The sequence below is a fragment of the Drosophila tropicalis genome, unplaced genomic scaffold, assembly GCF_018151085.1.
Source record: "Drosophila tropicalis isolate 14030-0801.00 unplaced genomic scaffold, ASM1815108v1 contig_878, whole genome shotgun sequence".
NCBI classification, from domain to species: domain Eukaryota; kingdom Metazoa; phylum Arthropoda; class Insecta; order Diptera; family Drosophilidae; genus Drosophila; species Drosophila tropicalis.
Genome location: NW_027173374.1, coordinates 8,980,200 through 8,986,691, shown reverse-complemented (window position 1 = coordinate 8,986,691; position 6,492 = coordinate 8,980,200). Strand labels below are relative to the sequence as shown.

General features: G+C 37.6%; 1 long non-coding RNA gene across 7 annotated transcripts in view; it reads left to right on the top strand.

Annotated features, from left to right (window-relative positions):
* The window catches only part of LOC137584681 (uncharacterized), a 69,877-nt gene extending 64,932 nt beyond the window's left edge, over positions 1 to 4,945 (top strand). For 4 of the 7 annotated variants that reach the window (XR_011033496.1, XR_011033495.1, XR_011033490.1 and 1 more), the window contains 3 exons: positions 3,443 to 4,041; positions 4,094 to 4,669; positions 4,741 to 4,945. This is a non-coding gene — a long non-coding RNA (uncharacterized lncRNA). Of the gene's footprint in view, positions 1 to 3,140; positions 3,254 to 3,442; positions 4,042 to 4,093; positions 4,670 to 4,740 lie in introns of all 7 variants that reach the window. The other 3 variants (XR_011033494.1, XR_011033492.1, XR_011033493.1) reach the window with 2 other exon arrangements.
* Positions 4,946 to 6,492: the final 1,547 nt, after the last annotated feature.

Here is a 6,492-nt window from a genome sequence, read left to right as displayed (position 1 = left end):
AGACAACACAGCAATTGTGCTCTGTTCCATTCCAGCGTGCTAGAATTATTGTCAATGGTGCTGCAGAAATCGCATGAGAGAAAAAGGTTTTCAAGTAAACTCAACTAATTGGAAGGTTCCTTTAACTTCCGTTAACCATTCGCCATTTGCATCTGGGCCTGCAGCTTAAGAAAATCAACTAACAAAACTGACTTTTTCTTTGATTTTTCAAGTCTTTTTGTCCGTGCCTTGTTAGCCTTAAAAAGATAGCAAAAGAAAACTCCGACACCCAAAAAAAAAGACGCATAATAAATTGGCGGAATAAGCATCCAAGTATGTACATTTGTCCAGCAAAAAGAGACAGCAACCATAAAAAAAATAAAATAAAATATAAGTAAAAGCGTAAGGCAAAAAAAGGACATTCGCTTGCCTGCAAAAAGTGCGAATTGAATACCAAATTGTGTTTCCTTTTTGCCATCTCCCTCCTTGCAATTTTCTGTTTATGTCTGGAAGCAAAGTTACTTGCGTTCAATTTGGCAAATTTCACTTGACTTTCTTTCCATCTTTATCCTTTTTTCGATTAAGTGGCAAATGCTCGCAGTTTGACTTTGCTGACATTATGTATTAAAGTTAATAGAATTGGCCACAGGGCGAATGAAGATGGAAACCATACACGACAAAAAAAGAGAGACAATTTAAAAATCAAATACTAAGTATCTTAATCTGCCTTTTACTAGGTGCAGCAAACTCTCATGAGCTATTTCAACATACATATGTATGTATGTATATGAGTTGGATATTAAGAAGATTTTGTTTATTAAAATTTTGCAAACCTTTATTGGCCAGATTGAAATTCATAACGTTTTATTCACCTTACCGTGTCCAAATATTTTACCTTTTTTTTTGGTTTTTTGGTTGGTTGATGTTTGCTTTACTTGTAATCAAGATTAATGAAAGGCATACGCCTCTGTTACGCCTACTTCCCTCTGTATTAAACCATTCATCTACACCATCCATCCATTCGTCCATCTGTCCGACCAACCATCCATCCATCGAGCCATCCAGTCGTTCCCTTTATATGTATATATATTCACAGCACGCGTTCATCTCTAATTAGGATAAACAGCTGTTACGAAAATTAATTACACATCATGGACACATGAGCATGTTTTTTTAACTGATTCGCTTCCTTAGCTCCTTTGCTAGGCAAAGCCAAACTGCTTTAGCTCCTCTAATCAAAATGACCATCATAATGATAATGGTAATGATGGAGCCCTTTATTTTGGTATATATGGATGGATAATAAGTATATCTGCAGGCTGTCTTTCAATCCCTTGGCTAGCAATAAATCTCAGTTGGCTTATATAAAGAGAGAGAAATACATACTTTATTTTTCAACGCTTCACCTGAGTATTTGATACCGAGTTTCAGGTAAAATTTGCATAGTTCTCACCCAAGGAAAATCCACTTGGCAAGACAACAAAAAGTGCTGACTGTCTTTTCTACTACTTGTCGCGAGATTTTGAAGCAGACTGCAGGGGCAGAGAGCTGCAGAGGGACTAAGCGGGGGGTAAAGTGTGAATAATGCAATTTTTGCATATTCTCCAACGACTCTGCGGTAAAGAAAGGTGTTGAGCCGTTGGCCCTACGAAAAGTAATCTTTCAAAGTATGTACTAAATGCATATTTTAGTAATGTAAATTTAGAAATTATGTATTTATTTTCACCACCAGAACTGAACAAGAAGCAAATATTCCATGAATTACATTTGATTTTATGCTCTCAAGGCTTTAACTGTGAGATTGTGTGTGGGTGAAATCAAAAGTGAATACCAGAGTTAAATATATACAAGTGTATTTATAACTACTTATATATGTATGTATAGAAAAAGAGAGGGAGAAAGAAAGAAGTTAAGGTAAATGCAAAAGTCAAGCATTAGTTAAGTTTAGGCTGGTAAAAATAGTCTGAGATTTTTAAGCCCTCATTCCATTGTGTGTATTCATTGGCATAACTTACCACAGATTCTAATGCCTTACCCCCTACCCGCTACTTACCTGCTTCCCTTCCTCAATTTCTCTCTCTTTTCTAATGCTGACTCTGCCGTTTCTGTCAGTCAAAGGCAAACACCTGTAATAAATATTCGTTTGTCGTCTTTCGTTTGCGCTTGGTTATCCTGGATTTCTGACTGCCTGCCACAGATACACAAATCCAAATACATTTTGTCTGTTTTTCCAAGTGAGCGCACACAGCAGTAGCAGCGGCAGCAGCAGTAGCAACAACAAAAACCCAAGCCCTGGAGCAAGTAACTGGAGGCCAAAGGAAAAAAAGGAAAGGGAGTAAAAAAGAGAAAGAAAACTTGCCTAGCTGGCACAATTTTCCATTCGCTTTTCGCTTATGGCCCATCTCAAATTTTAAGAGGCAACAACACCATAAGATGGAGTGCAGCCCGCACGCACTTGATGTTCTTTGCCTGATGTTCCTAGATGGCGAGTTCACTGGCCATATTCCTTAGCTCCGCTTCAAGTGCAATTCACTCAACCATTTATGGCTGCACATGTTGCTTTCCTTTTTTGCCTCGCCACATTGCTTTACCTTCTTGTTGGCCCATTTTGATCCTGTTCATTTTTTTGTCGTTTTTGTAACCATGCTGCCATAAATTTACAGCCAAGCGGCTTCTTTGCTGACTTTATACACACAAGCACACAGCAGGAGCAGCTGTTATGCACTTGTTTCTTAATTTTTAGCGTAACTTGGGCTACAACACCTGAAGCCCCGCTCTCACCTGCCTTTCACTAGGCACTTGCACTTGCTGATGCAAGTGTCACACCTTGTGTTTTTTTTCTTTCTCCAGCACCTCAGCTGAGTGTTCAGTGTGTGTTATTAATTGAGCAATTCGCTTATTAATAAGCACCTGTGACTTTTAGTCTTTCAAAGGGAAATCTCAGCTGCTTGCATATCGCATTCCGGTCGAGTATATGTACATAAATCAGTCTTCATCATCATCAGCCAGGACTTCATTGCTGTTAAAGCTCTTTAATTGCTCATAGAAAATTCTAATGGCAAACACGAGCTAGCTTTCACACATTGCGTATGTGAGATGTGTAAAGGAAAATGGAGAAGAGCTCTCCTCTGACAACGGTTTAATTGAATTATAATTACCAGCGTCTTATTAGCACAATTACAGTGAAGCCACAACCACAGCCAGGACAGGAAAAGGACACGTGCTCACACACACACACACATACTCATACCACACGACACGACACCTCCTTGTGGTTAGTACATAAAGTTACAGTCACTGCTTTTCGTTTAATTGCTTAAAACACAAAAAAAATAATAACAAAACTCATTTTAACTTTTGCATTTTTTTATAAACAAAAATTTGCAAGAAAAAATTATGAAGACCACGAGAGTGGTTAGCAAAATATCTATTTAGTTTCATTCCCTAATTTTTCTTTTTTCAGATGATTTCTGCATGCCGTGACCTGGACTTGGATAGAAATTTTAGAACGATTCAGCTATTAAAACTGGTTAAAAATATACAATCATACAACCTTTTTGGATTCATAAAGGCATCGATGAGTCAGAAGTTTAGGGAACTTAATATTATTAGACCTTGCACGATGTTTCAGTTGTTATACAAAGCTATCAAACTTAGTAATTGACATTAATTAAAAATCTGTACTTTGTCTAATGGAATGCAACAAAAACAATGTTCTTAAAACGTTCAACAATTAGCCTTGGTTTGTTTTCTTTTTGAGATTACTGTTTTTCCAGTGAAATTTGTATTGATTTGCAACGTAATCGGTCAATATGACTGTCATTGCCAAAGCTCTCTCATTGTTGAAGTTATAATCTTATCACAAATAATGAACGACAAAGACTTCTGCCTATCAGACCAGGTATATAAAGCGGGGCAAAAGAAAGTTTTCAAATCAATTGCAAAAATGAAAGTAGCTTCAATTATTTTCGCCTGTGTGTGTCTCAGGCTTAGCGAGAGCGTTAAACAAAATGTAGCCGACTTAAGAAAGGATACGAATAACTTAAAGTTACCCAACAACAGGTAATATAGTCCGTTTACATAGACAATTTGTTAATAATGGATATCCAAACAGGTTGACTTCTAACACATGGTCATTCATTGAACAACCAGAGACAAAAACTGGGAATCCATACACGCGGGGATTGTCTCCATGTCCACTGGACGTAGATGCAGATGGCATATATTATATTACTGTGCCAGGACACGAAACGTTTCCAGTTGTGTGTAATGCTCAAATCGCGGGTCCTGGCTATATTGAAATCGCTCGTCGGACAAATGCCGATTTGAGTTTCTTTCGAAATTGGGAAGAATACAAAAATGGCTTTGGATATCTTTATAATGATTTTTTCATTGGCCTCGATAAACTGCATGCCATAACCAAATCTCAGGCCTATGAATTATATATACATCTGGAAGATTGGCAAGGGCAAACGCGATTTGCTCGATACGCTGGGTTTTATATCGATAACGAGAATGAATCGTATAAATTAAGCACATTGGGAGATTATACTGGAGATGCAGGTGATTCCTTGAGACGGAATCAGAATCAAAAGTTTACCACATACGACAGGGACAACGATTCATGGAATAGCGGAAATTGTGCAATTAATCGCATTGGGGGCTGGTGGTATAACCAATGCACCGCAACGTATGTAGCCACTTATTATTTTCCAATACTTGTATAACTATTTAAAAATGATTGCATTATTATATTTTCAGTAATCTCTTTGGAACGTATGCAGGAGACTTAACTGGCCGATCAATCGATTTTGAAGCTATGACATGGGACTATTGGAAGGAGGAATATTCGTTTAAAAATTTAACAATGATGATACGACCAAAATGCAATTGTTAATTAATTATCCACTTTTATTTTATCGACTTGATAACGTACATTAAATTGTAATATTTTAGCTAAAGTCAAGTAATCAATCTAGTTTCATGAAGTATGGTGCCTTTTGCAAGCATTAAATAGACAAAGCTGATTTATGTGGCTTTTACTGAGAGCCAATGATGCAATTTGCTTTGCATAACACGCAAGTAATCAAAGTTCACAACAAAAGAAAAGTAAAATGCTAAACAAAAAGTAGTTGGCCAGTTGTTCCAGTCGAAGGAAACAGAATTGCAGCAATGTTGTGTTCGTTTAGTGAACGAGTACGCCATATTGCTCATACGTCACGTGCACACTTGAATTGCATGCGTAAATCTTTAGAGACGAGCATACTGTTGAGGATGGCATGACCATCATGGCATACCTTGTACAGCCAGCGGCATATCAATGATTATAACACCCACACAGAAACACCAAACACAGCCACTCATAAGCATGCAACACACACACCCACACACACAAACCCTCACACAACAACTGTATCATCATCTCTTAGCTTTCAATTTTAGCAGCTGGATCAGTAGCTACAACAGCCAGCAACTTCTATGGTCTAAAACAACAGCAGCAACAAACAGCACTTGGACAAGAAAAAATGAAGCCAATACAAAAGAAAGTTATGCAAAATTTAAAAGTGGACTATATATTACCACTTAATCAGACTAACTAAATTGTAAATGGGCAGCAATAAATGAACAAACAAAGATTATAAATATGCAAGATAAATCATATGCAAATTTATAAAAGTTAATTAAAAATTTGTAAAACAATGGCACTCTGTGTGGTACTCTATAAGCCCAATATATTCACCTGTTACCCTTTGTTGGTCTGACGTTGAGTGCATTAGACGAATATTAAAATCACTCATCCACAGCAGGAGGAAACGTTTCAAACTCAGAAGCAGCCATGGTATGGACAGGTGGCCCACAGGCATACATAGGCAGAGGAGTAGGCGGAACAAACAAGTTGGTTGAGTGGTTCTTTGCCAGCAGTTGTTCTCGTCAATATCAGGATGATGATCAGCATCATTCCCCAATCCTCGTAATCATCATCATCATCACTACTGAATGGGGAGAAGAAGGCGTGGGGCATTGCATAAACTATGATTATGCAATAAATTGCTGTAAACAAAGTTGAGCAAACTACAAGTGGATGGAGTTCCCTGCCAAGTGGCTCTTGTTCAGGCATTCCTGTTTGCATAACTCAGCGCTATAATAAATTAGAAATAAGTATGAATATACATACATATAAACGCATATATATGTAAGTATGTACAATATATTGGCCTCTAATCATATTTATTTGTTAATTCTCATGGCATTTGCGAATGAAATGCCAAAATTAAATGTCAAAAGTTGTTGTTTTCCGCTCTGTGTAATTTGTGCTGCGTAATTTTGGAAGAAAAACAGATTTCCACTCATTCACAGAGCTAGACACAATACTGTGTAGGCATAAATCCTGATTATAATTTTCCACAAAGGTCGTTAAAGTGGCAATGTCATCGCCAGGACACGCGGCAATAAAGGCCACAATACGCCTGCCATGGCCAAATGAAGCCACAAATTGCACACCTGTTGGGAGAT